The sequence below is a fragment of the Orcinus orca genome, chromosome 6, assembly GCF_937001465.1.
Source record: "Orcinus orca chromosome 6, mOrcOrc1.1, whole genome shotgun sequence".
Classification (NCBI taxonomy): Eukaryota; Metazoa; Chordata; class Mammalia; order Artiodactyla; family Delphinidae; genus Orcinus; species Orcinus orca.
The window spans coordinates 18,654,554-18,672,222 of record NC_064564.1 but is presented as its reverse complement, the minus strand read 5'-3'; positions in this window follow the sequence as shown (position 1 = coordinate 18,672,222).

The following is a 17,669-nucleotide window of genomic DNA, read 5'->3' as shown; positions in this document are numbered from 1 at the left end:
AATGTGATGTGTTTTTAACATCCAGAAATTACTTTTCAAAGGCATAATTTTGTTTCCAACCAAAGCAAAATCAAAACACCACCATACATCTGTTCGACGCTGTAAGTTTTTCAAAGTATTTTTATATCTTTTACTTAGTTTGATTCTTAATGAAATCAATAAGAGATATGCATGAAAAATATTATTATTTTTATTTCATAAGGAAATAATCTGTGGCCAAAGAGGTTGTTTAGTGATTTATCTAGACTTCTATAGGAAAGTTTGACAGAACTCAAACTCAAGTGCCCTGAGTCCCAATGTCAGATCACTTACAAATAATTTAGATGTTTACCATTTTATCCTCTTTTCTGATGGGATTATCTCTGGAATGGATGAACCTCACATCCTAAAGCATTCAGATGGCATTTATATATTAAACCTTAGAGTGTGTCATAAATCCTAAGAGAACCTAAGATGTTGGAAAATTAATTTGAGCTCAAAGGCCTAACTAATGTCTACAGATAGTGCTCAGTAATCTGCTTTCTACAGACACTGCAGATGTTACTTCTGTTTCCTCCAAAGAGCTTCCTTTTCAAATACATGTTTCAGGAAGTCTTGAAATATTGGAATCAGTTTTTACATTGCCTTTCTCTGTCTTCCTTGTGATCACGTAGTCAACAAATTCTAAGAGGACATTGAAGGCATAGAAACAGAGGATCAGTAAAAGCTCACCAGGGACTTCCTGGGTGGTCCAGTGGTTAAAACCCCACGCTCCCAATGCAAGGGGCCCGGGTTCGATCCCTGGTCAGGGAACTAGATCCTGCATGCCGCAATAAAGGTCCCACGTACCTCAACTAAGACCCGGCGCAGCCAAATAAATAAATTTTTTAAAAATAGAAGAAGCTCACCAGAAGAGAAAAGGTAAGAGAGAGGGAGTAGAAGGAAAAGAAATCTACTCTCCTCAATGGATATATTAAAAAATACCCTTTCTAGGTGGCTACCACTCGGTACCAGGTGACTGGAAAAATCATTCTTCATCTTGACCATCAAATATCAATACATCAGAACATTAGATAGTTACTCACAGCTATTCAGCTTTGCCTATCCCCAAGTCTACCACCACCTAGGGACAGCCCAAAATTGACAGAGCTTTTAATTTCTGAAATCAACTTAATCGGGATTTTTGGCATCTTCATAGACAAATGACAATCATCAAGAAAAGGTAAACCTGTAAGAGGGAGAGAGTGCCCCTACATATCTTAGGGATAAAAAGAGAAGTGCTGTTTTCTCAGGTATAATAAGGTCCATGGGATACAAGAAAGCAGTGAGAAATCAGGGTCAAGGGTAGGTAATAATGTTTCTGTGGACAGACAGGAAGAAGCTGAGAGGGAGAATCAAGGTTTGAAAGGTCAGTGCTGTGGGATCAAATTAGAAGTACACAGTGAGATCAGCTATATAGAGATTCCTTATAAGGAATCTAATCCATCATACAGGAAACATGTCTAACTCTTCAAATATTCTGGAGCCCCTGACTGTCCTCCTGGACTGGGCTCACTCATTTTCCTTCTGCTGATGCACCACGAAAATTCCTGATATAGCTCTTCCTCAACTGTTATCGACACAAGCCAATCTTAAATAATGAAAAATAATGACTTCTTTCTTGTTTCTCTTAGCAGATCTAACTAAAGTGCTTTTTGAAAAAACTAACTTTACTATAGACTTAATAATAGGAAGAAATAAATAGCAGCATAAAAAGGAAACATAAAAGATAGCCGTCTTCCCACAGTGTGGCTTTTCTGACAAGGGCCAGTCCAAAGGACTGTACATCTTCATGGACTTTGCCCAGGGTCCTTCCTCCTCCTCTTTATTTCCACGGGAGGGATTCCATTTTATTATCTATTAACTTTTCGTCCTGAATTTCTGAGCCTTATTCATCCCTAAAAATCCCACTTAAGAACCATCTGCAACGCCCTCCCTGTAAGTTTCCAGGAAAGCCGCTTACTTCCCCGCAGGAGACTCTCTTCCAGGAAGGCTTTGGACAAGGAGCCAAGTTCCGGTGACAGGGAACAGACAGCAGATTTGCTCATCCCAGCGGCATCAGCGACACAGAGCAGGGTGGGAGGGGCCTTCCGAGGCCGGCTGATCTTCAGGACCTCCCAGGAGCAAGGACTTCTTGCCTTTCCCCATCTTTGCATCTCAGTCTAGTCCCCTTTTCTCCCGCATCAGAGGGGCTGTGACCAGTGCGCGTTGTTGAACAGAGTAGAGGACTCCAGGATCAGGGCAGGTGGACTTTAGTCTGAAGTCTGGAAGCTTAGAGAGGGGCTCAGGCAGGGCCAGGATTTGTGGACTCAACGCCGGCTTTCGCAGTTGTGGACACTATTTAGGGTTTTACGCGCCCTCGTGTGGCCACAATATATATAGCAGCAGAGCCCACCTTTACTACCCGTCCAGTCTGCATTTCCTTCAAGTCATCTTAACAAAGTTGATCCACTGGGGTTGAAAGCTGCATCCCTGGCCAAGCTTTATCCATTCAGTTCAATACAACAAACTGCTCTCTGGTTAACTGCTGAATGAGGAAGTCGGTATCTTGGTTCTACTTGCGTTTTAAGAGTTTCTAAGGACACTCTTCCTTATTCCTTTCAGATTTGACCAGTTTCCCACCTAAGAAGACTCTTTGAAGCTCAGAGGACAGATGGGCATGCATGCTCTGGAAGTGGTCTCCTCCCAGCACTGCTAATGTACTGCACATACACACACATTCACACACCAAGCTGACTGCACTGATTACCTGGGATAATTACCCACGGGGTTTACAGATTCCACACAGCTGTCACTCAGAGCCTGGGCAGGGGGTATAAACCACAGGGTTATTGTCCCTAGTCAGAAACACAAAAGGAAAGGTCAAATACTGAGGACACTCTGGTTTATTTCCCAGGGATAAAAGGAAAAAAAAAAATTGGATCAGAGGAACTCAGAGGTCTGCAGATTGTTCTGGCACATTGCTTCTGCTCCGGCAGAGTGACATACGTCAGAGACTTCAAGCATTTGGGTTTCATTCCCAGACTCGCAGGCCCTAGAGGTAACCTGGTTCATTCAGCCAAGAGGAACCCTGCTAAGCCCTGTTGGGTGGGTGTTCCATTTAGTGGGCTTTCAGAAAGATTAGGGCCAAGAGTAAACACTGAATCACTAGGATACATCCTCTATTCTGCCTAAGAATTAAAACTAGTCCAACCATGCTATCTCCTATCCAAGGGTTCATCAAACTTTTCCTTTCCCCTTCTACTCAAAAGGAAAGCTATCTTCTCATTAAATCCTACACAAGCTCCCTCCTTTCTCCTTAACCTTAGCCTGGAGACACAAGATGCAGGATGACCTGCTCCCTTGTTTTTCCTTGTTAATTCTACCTGGGACTTGAGCCTTACCCCTCATTTCTTGCCTGTGGACCACAAATCTCTTGGATTATGGCTATCCATCTACTACCATTTTTGAGTGCTAATATTCTGGACACGAGTCCTTGTCAGATATATGTATTAAAAACATTCAGATAAGTCAGAATATGAATATATATATATATATATATATATATATATATATATACACCCATTGGGTATAGTGGAACTTGCCTTTTCATTATCTTAATGCTATCTTTCCAAGATTCAAAGTTTTTAATTTTAAGGAAGGCTAATTTATGATTTTTTTAAATGTTTGTTGTTTACTCTATATTCGCACATCCTTCTTCCCTTAGGGTTGTTAAGATTTTCTCTTATGTTTTCTACCGGAATTTTTATTATTGTATTGATGCTTTTTACATTTAGCTCTATGATGAATTTCAAGTTAATTTTCATGCGTGGTGTTAGGTAAGGTCCAAAGTTCACTTTTTCCATATATGGCCTGTGGTTCCAGCACCATTTGTTGAAAAAAATTATCAGTTCCTCATTGAGTTTCCTTGATGCATTTGTAAAAACAAAAAAATCAATCGTTTATATGTGAGAGCTCGTTTCTGGACTCTTTATTCTGTTTCATTGATCTATGTATCTAATCTGTGACCTTGCTCAACTAACTTATTCATTCTAACAGCTTTTTCTCCCCCCTAATTTAAATACTGCCTTTTCTTGTTGTATGTCGTCTAGAGGACTACAAATCCCAAAGCTCTTCATTGATGTGTCACATTATTTAGGATCTAGCGACTATTCCTAAATCAGTTTGTGCAGCCAGTTCAGTGACAGCCATTCAGTCTGGATGTGGCATGTGTGTTCTGTTCCACATCCTGGTGCCTCACTCTTTCCTAATGCTACTATGTGATGACTTCCTGTCCCGTACACATGCCCTCCCACCAAGAACCAGGCTGATATGACCATCACTCTGTCTTCCCCATCCTCCAAGTCAGTGGCATCATCTATATTTTGCTTTAGGCAACATTAGCCCAGTAATTCAATTTAGAGACTGGAGATTCCAGCTTTTACCCTGGAGAGGGCTGTCTCCATGGGGGGAAAAAAATCTCATATTCCATAATTGATAATTTAGGATTTGTATTTTTTTTTGCTTTATTTTTTTATTGTCTATTTATTTGATTGTTTATGGCAATATTTCTTCCTTTTGTAGAATAAATAGAAGTACAGAAGAAATTGTAAATTTGAGGAAGATGGACTCATGTTTGGAATATGCCAGGATATTTTGCACAACTCAGCTACAAGAGGACATCTTTTTTGACCACAGTGCATGTCGATCTCTTGTCTTACATAGGGATATCCACCCAAAAGGGTGTGATGGTCTTCGCTGAAATGAGGGGCCTGGGATTGAGTGCAGAGATGTATTATATGAAAAACTAGGGGCTCATTTACTTTTTTTAAAAAAGGGAAATACAAACAAACAATATTCAACAATAAAGTCTTCTCTAAGAATGTGAGCAAAGAAAGATAAAAGCTTCCGCTGAAAACTGGGAGATAACGTTTCTCATGGTCTGCTGCCAGGGTTGGGATGGTCATTGTGTGGAGATTGTTACCTGGTTTATTTTTCTTGTATTTATTGAACTCCTACTGTGGGCCAACGGGAAAAAAAAGCAGGCTCCTATTTCAGGCAGCAGAGAGAATTCTTTATCTCCAAAAATGCAAATGGAAAAGAGGGCACCACCTCCTGTGTCCATCAGCAAATACCAGGGCCCACCACCATCCTTCATCACCCCAGGCCCTGTGGCCTCGAAATTCTGATGATGTATAGCATCATGTTGTTTTCTTAAAGCATCAGCCTGCAGGTGTATTGACACTCGGTTGGCACCCTCCAGAATTAGGTTCTGTGCAAGGGAAACTGAACAGGGCAGATGTCTGGGAAACTGGAAAGCAGTGGCAGGGCTGTGAAACTCACCAGCCACTTGCAAACAGCATGTGGTTAGTGACCATATTTCCTTGGTGCTAAGGGTAACATCCTTTCACATTTTAACATTTATGAAGTTGGGATATTGCTTGTAGTATATATGGATGTATATTTTTACACACACACACATTTGATGAGGTAGTGTTCTGTTTTTCTCTTCAATGACTATAATTAAATCAATGCTGTAGTTTACCAGCATGTTACTTGCCAATGCAGGAAAGCACTCATTACCATGTCAATTCTCACAATGTGCTAATGATACTAGTTGCCTGTTTTTTAAAGCCATATGTCAAAGTGATTAGTGCCTTTCTCTTTTTCATTAAGAAAACTTACAGCATGCTTCTCTTTTATTAGGCAATTGTGACACCTGCTGTCAGAAACAAAGAACTTACTTTCCAATTCCTTGCCAGTCTTCCCTATGGAAAAGAGATAAATATTGCTAGAACATGAAAACTTCTAGGAGAAAATGAGCAAATAACAGATTTTTCCTGACCGTTGAAATTCCAGTATTAAGTAGGTAGCATTATGTGTTGAAATATTGTAAGCAGCCCAAAGCATGTCTCTGTGTCTCCCCCTTGTCTTTACTTGAGGATTTGGTGATGAGTGATTTAGTGACCACAGATGGACAAATATTTGCAGACATCTAGCCATTCTTTGAGCAGGTAGATAGCACCCTTCTATAGTTTCTAGTTCCTTTTGTATGTTTGTTCCTATGTTTTGTTTTGAGCATTTTCTTTTCTTTTAATTTTTATTGGAGTTTAGTTTGCCCACGGGCTCTGTGGGTTAGGATTTCAACAGGGCACGGTGGGGACAGCCCTTTACTGTCTGGAGTCTCAGCTGGAAGTACTAGGAGTGACTAAATGCCTGGATGTCAGAGCAATTGAGGCGATGTCACCCATGCATCTAGCGGTTGATGCTATGGACAGAGACCTCTGTGCTCTATAGACTGGGACACTTATCTGCTGCTTCCCCACAGCATGGTGAGTGAGCATTAGCATGCGGCAGGTCCTGGATCCAAAGGCGTCCAGAGCCAGGCAGAAGCTGCATGGCCTTTTCTGACACAGTCCCGGAGGTTGTATAGCATCACGTGTGCTGTACTGTATTGCTTGCAAATGCACCCCTGTGGTCAGTCTAGATTCAAGAGGAGAGGTCCATGTTCAGAGAATCTGTGAACATGTTTTAAAACGACCGCATCTATTTAATTGTGTGCCCTGGCAGTCCATTTCTTACAATCAATTAGCAGAGTACCATTGTATGGCTGTGCCATGCTTAGTGTAATCGATTTAACCTTTCATGGCTATTTAGGTGGTTTCTAGTTTGTGGCTATCATGACTATAACTGCAATAAATATTTGTGTACAAGTCTTTCTATGGACATACATTTTTATTTCTCAGGAAAATACCAAGGATAAAATTACTAGGCCATATGGCAGTATATATTTAACATGAGAAAGTAACACAATGTTTTCTAGAATATTATGACTTTGTATCCCCATCAGTTTATATGTGAGAATTCAAGTTACTCCACATCTTCACCAACAGTTAGTATCATTCATCTTTTTAAATTTTAGCCATTCTGCTACGTAGGCAGCATTATCTCCATGTGATTTTAATTTGCGTGTCCTTATTGACAAATGTTATTGAACACACTTTTGTACGCTTATTGGCTATATCTATTTTCTTGTGCAACGTGTGCGTTCAGATCACTTGTACATTTTTATTGTGTTGTGTATCCTATTATTGAGTGATAGCAATTGCTTATGTATCTGGACACAAGTTCTTTGTCAGATATACCTATTACAAATATTTCCTCCTAGGCTATCTATCTCTTGCCTTTTCATTTTCTTAAAGATTTCTTTCCAAGATTAAAAGATTGTTGTTTTAGCATATATGTGGAACCTAGAAAAATGGTACAGATGAACTGGTTTGCAGGGCAAAAGTAGAGACACAGATGTAGAGAACAAACATATGGACACCAAGGGGGGAAAGTGGCGGGGTGGTGGTGTGATGAATTGGGAGATTGGGATTGACATATATACACTAATATGTGTAAAATGGATAACTAATAAGAACCTGCTGTATAAAAAAATAAATTAAATAAAATTCAAAAATTCCAAAAAAAAAAAAAAAGATTGTTTGTTTTTAGACTTGTGGTTGCCAAAGGGGACAGAGAGGCAGGGGAGGGCTGGACTGGGAGTTTGGGATTAGCAGATGCAAATTATATATAGGATAGATAAACAACAAGGCCCTACTGTAGAGCACAGGGAACTTTATTCACTATCCTGTAATAAACCATAATGGAAAAGAATATGAAAAAGAATAGATATCTATGTATAACTGAATCACTCTGCTGTATACCAGAAACCAACACAACATGCTAAATCAACTGCACTTCAATAAAAAAAGGGTTTTATTTCTTTTTGTTTTTTTAAGCATTTATTTTTTAGAGCAGTTTTAAGTTCTCAGCAAAATTGAGAAAAAGGGAGATTTCCCATATAGCCCCTGCCCTGACATACATATGCACATAGTCTCCCCAAAGTCCTAAACCAGAGTGGCATATCTGTTACAGCCGAGGAACCTACACTGACATGTCATTATCAACCAAAATCTACAGTTTACATTAGAGTTCAGTCTTGGTGCTGTACATTCTAAGGGTTCGGACAAATGTATAACGACATGTATGCATCATTATAGTATCTAACAGAGCATTTTCATTGCCTTAAAAATCCTCTGTGCTCTGCAGATCTTTTTCCTCCTTGCCCCAACCCTTGATAACTACTCATCCTTTTAATTGTCTCCATAATTTTGCCTTGTCCCAAATATTGTATATAGAGTTAGAATCATATAGTAAGCACCCCTTTCAGGTTGGCTTTTTCACTTATTAATATTCATTTAAGGTATTTTCATGTCTTGTCATGCTTGAGATTGCATTTCTTTTTGGCACTGAATAATATTCCATTGTCTGGATGTACCACAGTGTATTTATCCATTTACCTACTAAAGAATAACTTGGTTGTTTCCAAGTTTTGGCAATTATGAATAAAAGAGCTACAAACACTCATGCATATAGGTTTTCGTGTGAACCTAAGTCTTCATCAACTTTGGGAAAGTAGTACAGAGGGCAAATGCTGTATTACATGGAAAGAGTATATTTAGTTTAGCAAGAAACCACCAAATCATCTTCTAAAGTGCTTGTACAATTTTGCATTCCCACCAACAATGAGTAACGGTTCCTGGCACTCCACACCCTCATCAGCACTTGGTATTCTCAGTGTTCTGGATTCTGGCCATTCTAATAGTTGTGCAGTGTTATCTCATTGTTGTTTTAACCTGTGTTTCCCTGATATATGGTATGGAGCATCTTTTCATATGCTTTTCTCCCATCTGTAGATAGTATTTGCTGAAGTGTCTGTTAAGGACTTTGGCCAATTTTTTAATGTGGTCATTTGTTTTCTTACTATTGAATTTTGAGTTCTTTGTATATTTTGGATAGCAGTCCTTTATCAGATGTGTCTTTTGCAAATATCTTTTCCCAGTCTGTGTCTTGTCTTCTCATTCTCTTTACATTGTCTTTTGCAACACAGAAGTAAAGTTTGAGGTCCAGCCTTACCTTAATACCTAAATGTTTAATCTCCACGTATTTGGGGATTTTCTGGTTATCCTTCTGTTATTGATTTCTAGTTTGTGGTCCATGAGCAGATGTATGATATCTATTCTGTTAAATTTGTTAAGGTGTGGTTTATGGCCCAGAATGCGGTCTATCTTGCTGAATGTTAGGCATGAGCTTGAGAAGAATGTATATTCTGCTGATGTTGGATGCAGTAGTCTATAGATGCCAACTCTATTGTTGATTGATAGTGCTGTTTATTTCAGCTATGTCTTAATTGGTTCTCAACTGCTGGATCTGTCCATTTCTGAGAGAGGAGTGTTGTGCCTCCAACTATCAACTATCAGGTGGATTTATCTATTTCTTCTTGCAGTTCTATCAGCCTTTGCAACACGCTGTTGTTAGGTGCCTACACAGTAGGAATTGGTATACCTTCTTGGAGAATTGACGCCTTTATCATAATGTAATACTCTTTAACTGTGACAACGTTCATTGCTTTGAAGTCTGTTCTGTCTGAAATTAATATGGCTACTCCTGCTTTCTTTTGATTAGTGTTAACATGGTATTTTTTTCTCCATCCATTTACTTTTAAGCTATATATATCTTGTGGATGACAAGTGGATTTCTTGTAAATGACGTATGCTTGGGTTTTTTTTTTTTTTTTTTTTTTTTGCAGTACATGGGCCTCTCACCGTTGTGGCCTCTCCTGTTGCGGAGCACAGGCTCCGGACGCGCAGGCTCAGCGGCCATGGCTCACGGGCCTAGCCTCTCCATGGCATATGGGATCTTCCCGGACCGGGGCACGAACCCTGTGTCCCCTGCATTGGCAGGCGGACTCTCAACCACTGCGCCACCAGGGAAGCCCCAGGTAGTGTATTTTATAAGAACAAAATAATTCTAATTTCTCACCAGTCCCATCCTGATTACTACCATTCAATTCACACACACACACACACACACACACACACACACCCCATATATATATATATATTTTTTGAACAAGTTGTTATCCACTAGATCAATTAAGAATAAGAACAATAAAACTTTTTATTTACCTTCAATTACTCCTCCTTCAATGCTCTTTCCTTATGTATATCTGAGTTTCTGACTTGATCATTTTCCTTCTTTCTGAAGAATTTCTTTTAACACGTTTTGGAAGGCAGGTGTACCAGCAAAAAAGTCCTTCAGTGTTTTTCGTCTGAGAAAGTCTTTATTTCTTCTTCACTTTTAAAAAGTAATTATTCTGGGTACGGAATTCTAGGATAGTTGGTGTTTTCTCTCAATACTTTGAATATTTTACTCTACTCTTTTCTTTCTTGTATAGTTTCTGAGGAGAAGTTAGATGTAATCTTATCTTTGCTCCTCTGTAGGTAAAGGTTTTTTTCCTTTGGCTTCTTGAATTTTTTTTTTTTTTTATCATTTCCACTTGCTTCAAGGTATTTTTAAATTTTGTTTGTGATTTCTTATTTGATCATTGGTTGTTTAAGATTGTGTTGTTTACTTTTACTTTCCCTCTCTTTATGGGACTAAAATTATATACATATTAGAAATCTTGACTTTTTCCCATAAGCTGTTGAAATTTTGTTTATTTTTTTCAGTATTTTTACACTCTATGCTCCATTATAGACATTTACTATTGTTATATCTTCAGGTTCACTGATCTTTCCTTTTGCATGCCTAATCTACTGTAAATCATAAACAGAAATTTAAATTTTGAGACCAATTTTTTTATTTCTAATAATTCCTTTTTTGTATTCTTTGTATCATTTTGCACTTTATTAATTTCGTTTTCTTTTAAATATTTGAATATATTTCATATCAATGTTTTACTATTCTAGTGGGCTAATTCCATTATTTCTGTGATTTCTAGTTCTTTTTTTATTGGTTGATCTTCTCCTGGTACTGGGTAATATTTTTCTTTATCATGTTTAGTAATTTTTATTGGAGGTCAGGCATTGTAGATTTATACTGTTGAATCCTGGGCTTTGTTGTGTTCCTTTAAAGTGTACTGGGATTTGTTTCTGATTTAATTTCTCTTTCTGATTGTTCATTATTAGTGTATAGGAGTGCCAGAGATTTCTGTGCATTAGTTTTGTATCCTGCAACCTTACCAAATCCATTGATTAGTTCTAGTAGTTTTCTAGTGACATCCTTAGGATTTTCTATGTATAGTATCATGTCATCTGCAAACAGTGACAGTTTTACTTCTTCTTTTCCAATTCCTTTTATTCCTTTTTCTTCTCTGATTGCCGAGGTTAGGGCTTCCAAAACTATGTTGAATAAGAGTGACAAGAGTGGACATTCTTGTCTTGTTCCTGATCTTAGTGGAAATGCTTTCAGTTTTTCACCACTGAGAATGTTTGCTGTGGGTTCGTCATATATGGCCTTTATTATGTTGACGTAGGTTCCCTCTACATGCATTTTCTGGAGAGTTTTTATCATAAATGGGTGTTGAATTTTGTCAAAAGCTTTTTGTGCATCTATTCAGATGATCATATGGTTTTTATTCCTTAATTGGTTAATGTAGTGTATCACATTAATTGATCTGCATATATTGAAGAATACTTGCATTCCTGGAATAAACCCCACTTGATCATGGTGTATGATCCTTTTAATGTATTGTTGGATTCTGTTTGCTAGTATTTTGTTCAGGATTTTTGCATCTATGTTCATCAGTGGTATAATACCTAGGAATAAACCTACCTAAGGAGGCAAAAGACTTGTACTCAGAAAACTAAAAACACTGATGAAAGAAATCAAAGATGACATAAACAAAAGAGAAATATACCACGTTCTTGGATTGGAAGAATCAATATTGTGAAAATGACTATACTACCCAGAGCAATCTACAGATTCAATGCAATCCTTATCAAATTACCAATGGCATTCTTCACAGAATCAGAACAAAAAATTTTACAATTTGTATGGAAACACAAAAGACCCCGAATAGACAAAGCAATCTTGAGAAAGAAAAAAGGAGCTGCAGCAATCAGGCTCCCTGACTTCAGACTGTATTACAAAGCTACAGTAATCAAGACAGTATGGTACTGGCACAAAAACAGAAATATAGATCAATGGTGCAGGATAGAAAGCCCAGAGGTAAACCCACACACGTATGGTCACCTAATTTATGACAAAGGAAGCAAGAACATACAATGGAGAAAAGACAGCCTCTTCAATAAGTGGTGTTGGGAAAACTGGACAGCTACATGTAAAAGAATGAAACTACCTAACACCATACACAAAAATAAGCTCAAAATGGATTAAAGACCTAAATATAAGACTGGACACTATAATAAAACTCTTAGAGGAAAACATAGGAAAAACACTCTTTGACATAAACCACAGCAAGATCTTTTTTGACCCACCTCCTAGAGTAATGAAAATAAAAACAAAAATGGGACCTAATGAAACATAAAAGCTTTTGCACACCAAAGGAAACCATAAACAAGATGCAAAGACAACCCTCAGAATGGGAGAAAATATTTGCAAATGAAGTAATGGACAAAGGATTAATTTCCAAAATATACAAACAGCTCATGGAGATCAATATCAAAAAAGCAAACAACCCAATTAAAAAATGGTGGAAGACCTAAATAGACATTTCACCAAAGAAGACATACAGATGGCCAAGAGGCACATGAAAAGATGCTCAACATCACTCATTATTAGAGAAATGCAAATCAAAACTACAATGAGGTATCACCTCACACCAGTCAGAATGGCCATCATCAAAAAATCTACAAACAATAAATGCTGGAGAGGGTGTGGAGAAAAGGGAACACTTTTGCACTGTTGGTGGGAATGTAAATTGATACAGACACTATGGAGAACAGTATGGAGGTTCCTTAAAAAACTAAAAATAGAACTACCGTATGGCCCAGCAATCCCACTACTGGGCATATACCCTGAGAAAGCCATAATTCAAAAGGACACATGTACCCCAATGTTCATTGCAGCACTATTTACAATAGCCAGGACATAGAAACAACCTATATGTCCAACGATAGATGAATGGATAAAGAAGATGTAGTACATATATACAATGGAATATTACTCAACCATAAAAAGGAATGAAAGAGTGCCATTTACAGAGACATGGATAGACCTAGAGTCTGTTATACAGAGTGAAGTAAGCCAGAAAGAGAAAAACAAATATCGTATATTAACGCATATATGTGGAATCTAGAAAAGTGGTACAGATGAACATATTTGCAGGGCAGGAATAGAGATGTAGACGTAAAGAATGGACATGTGGACATGGGGGGGAAGGGGAGGGTGGGACGAATTTGGAGATTCGGTTTGACATAAATACACTACCATGTGTAAAATAGATAGCTAGTGGGAACCTGCTGTACAGCTCAGGGAGCTCAGCTCGGTGCTCTGTGATGACCTAGGTGGGTGGGATGGGGGTGTGGGAGGGAGGTCCAAGGGGGAGGAGATGTGGGTGTACATGTGGCTGATTCACTTCATTGTGCAGCAGAAACTAACACAACATTGTAAAGCAATTTTACTCCAATAAAATAAATAAATAAATAAAGTGTACTGGACTTCCCTCTGATAGTCTTTTCAGCATGGACTCTAGAACTTTTAGCATGGATCTAGAGTAGCCTTTTAGAGCATGAATCTAGCACTAGCTTAGCCTTACTACTAAGATGTGATCTCCCCTTACTCTACTGAATGTTCTGAGTGATGAACAAAGTCTCTCCATTCTGGTTCTGAATTTAGCTCGTAGAATTACTAGCTGAGCTTTTGTAATTGTTTGGTTTATTACTCCTCTGTAATTATTCTTTCTTCAGAAGTCACTATTTTCCTGATTCACGAAGTTTTCTGTTACACACATGCACAAATTTTTGTTCATCCATGAACTCTGTGGACCCAATGTTAGATTTCTGGAGCACTTTCTCTGCTACACTGATCTACAAATCCTATCTTCCTAAGGATTCTCCCACCCAATTGAACTCTCTCCTCAATTCAGCAGAACCATAGGCTATGTTTGTGTTTCCTCTTCTTGTGCTGCATTTCAGGTTGAAATCAAGGTTACTGTGGGGCTTCCTTGTTTGTTTCCCTTATTTCAGGGAAGCCTGTTGTCTAATTTCTAAAAATATCATTACATATAATTTGTTCTGTTTTCTGGTTGTCTATAGTATAAACCCAAATTTCGATACCCCGTAATGAGGAAATTGGAAATATTTGGACCTATTTTTTCTTATTCCATTCATCAGCTATCTGTGGATTTTGGAAAAAAGAACACCTAAGTTTAATTTGTCACCTTAACACCTATAGTTTCAAAGCAGTGAAGAATAACATTTTAACCATAACATATGGTATTTGGATGCAGTTATCCTAACAAAACTTTGTTCTTATTGTAAAATATAAGAAAAATCCAATCCCTTTAAATAAACGCTAAATACAAAGATAAAACGCATCATGAATTTATAAACATAAGTGTACCTCCCACTCACAGAAACTATTCCATGTACTCCATTTCTCATCACTAGATAAAAGGGCAGGAAGAAACTTATTTTAGAGCACTGTACATCGATCTCATGATTGAAATGCAATCATTTCCACTTCTTGAAGTTCTTATTCAAACCAGAACTATATGTCTTTTTATTCACAGTGTTTTTCCATTCAATACAGGCATACTGCAGGTTCAGTTCCAGACCACTACAATAAAGTGAATATCAAAATAAAGCAAATCACATGAAGTTTTTGGTTTCCCAATGCATATAAAAGTTATGTTTACACTATACTGTAGTTTATTAAATGTGCAATAGCATTATATCCAAAAAAGTACATACCCTCATTAAAAATACTTTATTGCTGAAAAATGCTAACCATCATCTGAGACTTCAGTGAGTCATAGCAGCAACATCAAAGATCACTGACCACAGACCACCATGACAAATAGAATGAAAATGAAAAAGTTTGAAATATTGAGAGAATTACCAAAATGTGACAAAGAGACATGAAGTGGGCAAATGCTGTTGAAAAAACGGCACTGACAGACTTGCTTTATGCAGGATTGCCACAAGCTTTCAATTTCTAAAAAAACACAATATCTATGAAGCACAATAAAATGAGGTATGCTTGTAAATATTTTTTGTTTGTTTTATGGGAATTCTACACGCCTGGTCTGCATGCCTTGGCCTGGCCACTTATTCTTTCTAAACTTCACTATTCATAGCTTAAGACATAAGGATAATTTCTATTTTACTAACTTACAAGGTATTACCAGGATCACATGAGATAATCTATGAGGTACCTTTTTTAGATGTATTGAGCTATATATATATCATACACATGTTTGTGAAGTCCCAATGTCCTTGACATAAGCCATTATAATGTATGTGAGAATATTCATTTTACTAAGAAGTTACTTTGATAGTGTATGTCCTGAGTCTCTCTTCCTGAAAAGCATTTGATTTTAACTATATGGAGAATTGGAACATTTGCATGCATTTCATTAAGAAAAGTAATGGGATCTCCAATTAGTATAGTCAAATATTTATTCATTATCCTCAGATTTAAATTAGCTTTTTAAAAATCACATATCTCCCTTAATTGGTAACCCACAGTAAAAAAAAAAAAAAAAAAGAAAAAAAACTAGTAAATATGAATATCAAAGCTTATTGCCTGGTCTCTCTCTCTCTTCTAATCTATCATCCTATCCATACCAGCCTACTTATTCCTACACTGGGTAGTTAAAAAAATTGTTAAGGTAACTAATAATGATACATAATACACGAAGATGAAAACATCAATTTGAAGCAAGCAACAAAAAGTAAACCTCTAGGTTTTTAAATATTCATCTTTATTAATTTTGTCCTCAATGTGAATAAGAGGTGTTCTGGATCAGAGAGAGATTAGTTATTAGTATTTCCATAATAATAGCTGTATTGTTTCCTTTGCTCCACTCTTACCCCAAGACAATACAATGAAAGCCAGATGGGAAAACTTATTTGAGTGGTCAGATACTCCCTAAGCAAGAAATGGAGAAAAATGGATTTTCTCAACTGTCTCATGGCTGTCTTTCTCTCCAGTCCAAAAAGAAGACAGAAAAACCTTTGTTCCTTAGAGACAGGATGGAAAAGTTTCTAAGTTCTTACTCTAATCTTTTGGAATATAAATATATCACTCCAAAGGCCAGAGATGCCCCAGACTTTCAGGCTTCTATGACCTATAGATATACCTCCAAGGTCCCAGGTCTCATTTTCCATTGAAATTTTAACTCATACTTGTACGTATGGAATTAGATAAATGTCACTGGAGTTCTCTCACTCTCTATACTGGTGTATTATCTTCTCATGGCTTATTCTTAGGTCAGAGTACAAAATTTCTACAAAATTTATTCAGAAGATCCTTGACCTGCAGAAACACAAAAACATTTTCTCTATATTGCACAGTCATACAATGGCAAGATCATAAAATTTATATGAACAGCAAAAGTAGGAGAAAGTAGCTCTAGGTTAAGTCCTTGAAATTCCTCTTTTAATAAATCTCAGAAATCAACTAATTTCCTAGTTAAGAGACTCTCTCTTTAGAGTAAAATACATATACATAAGTCCTGTGCATATACACACACAGAAAACCACCAAGCAGAAAAAAAATCCATTATTTTCACTCAAAAAAAGTGACTATGTTTTGTTTTGTTTTTGTTTTACTTTCACTTGGGAAATTAAAATAAGCTTCACAGAAATTAGAGAACCAAAATATTTTGTTGTAAAATAGAGAGAAAAACTCATTAGGTTGACTTAAATGTTCTTTTGATTTTACTTTTTCAGATAAAGGGCTTTTTGCCCAGGGCATGTTATTGAAGTCAGATTTCCTTATTAGGAACAGAGCACTTTACAGCTAGAAGAATCCTTCAATATTTAACAACCCTAATGGAATCAGAGCTAATTTTAGAAAATGTATGTCTAGGATACATATTGATTTGTAGTACTGATGAAGTTTGTGTTTCTTCAGAATTATATATTTCCAGTTACCTTTCTATGTTCTTATTACCCAGATGGGCTTTCTAACTGCTTTAAATCATAAATCTTTTAAAATTAGTATATCTTTTTAAAAATTTAATTTATTTTCTATTGGAGTATAGTTGATTTGCCATACTGTGTTAGTTTCACGTGTACAGCAAAGTGATTCAGCTATACATATACATATATCCATTCTTTTTCAGATTTTTTTCCCATATAGATTATTACAGAATATTGAGTACAGTTCCCTGTGCTATACAGTAGGTCCTTGTTGATTATCTATTTTATATAAAGTAGTGTGTATATGTTACTCCCAAACTCCTAATTATCCCTCCCCCCACCTTTCCCCTTTGGTAACCATAAGTTTGTGTTTGAAGCCTGTGAGTCTGTTTCTGTTTTGTAAATCATAAATGTTGACAGGAGGTAGATGCTTGGGATTTTTAAAAAAGGTATTGACCTTTATTAGAGTCAGTGTGATATCCTGAAAAGCACTGGCTTTGTAGAATATAGACTTGGTTGGAATCCTTACTCTGCCACTTACCACCTGTATGAAATTGGAAAGTGAGATAGGTTTACTCACCTATGAAATTACCCCCCATTAATACATGAGGACACAGGATGTAGAGGCACTGGATGAAGTATGGTTACATGCTGCAAACTTTTGGCAGTTTAACAGAGATATATAAATTGCTAGCTGTGTGTGTGAGACACAGTAAGCACTAAACCCATGGAAAA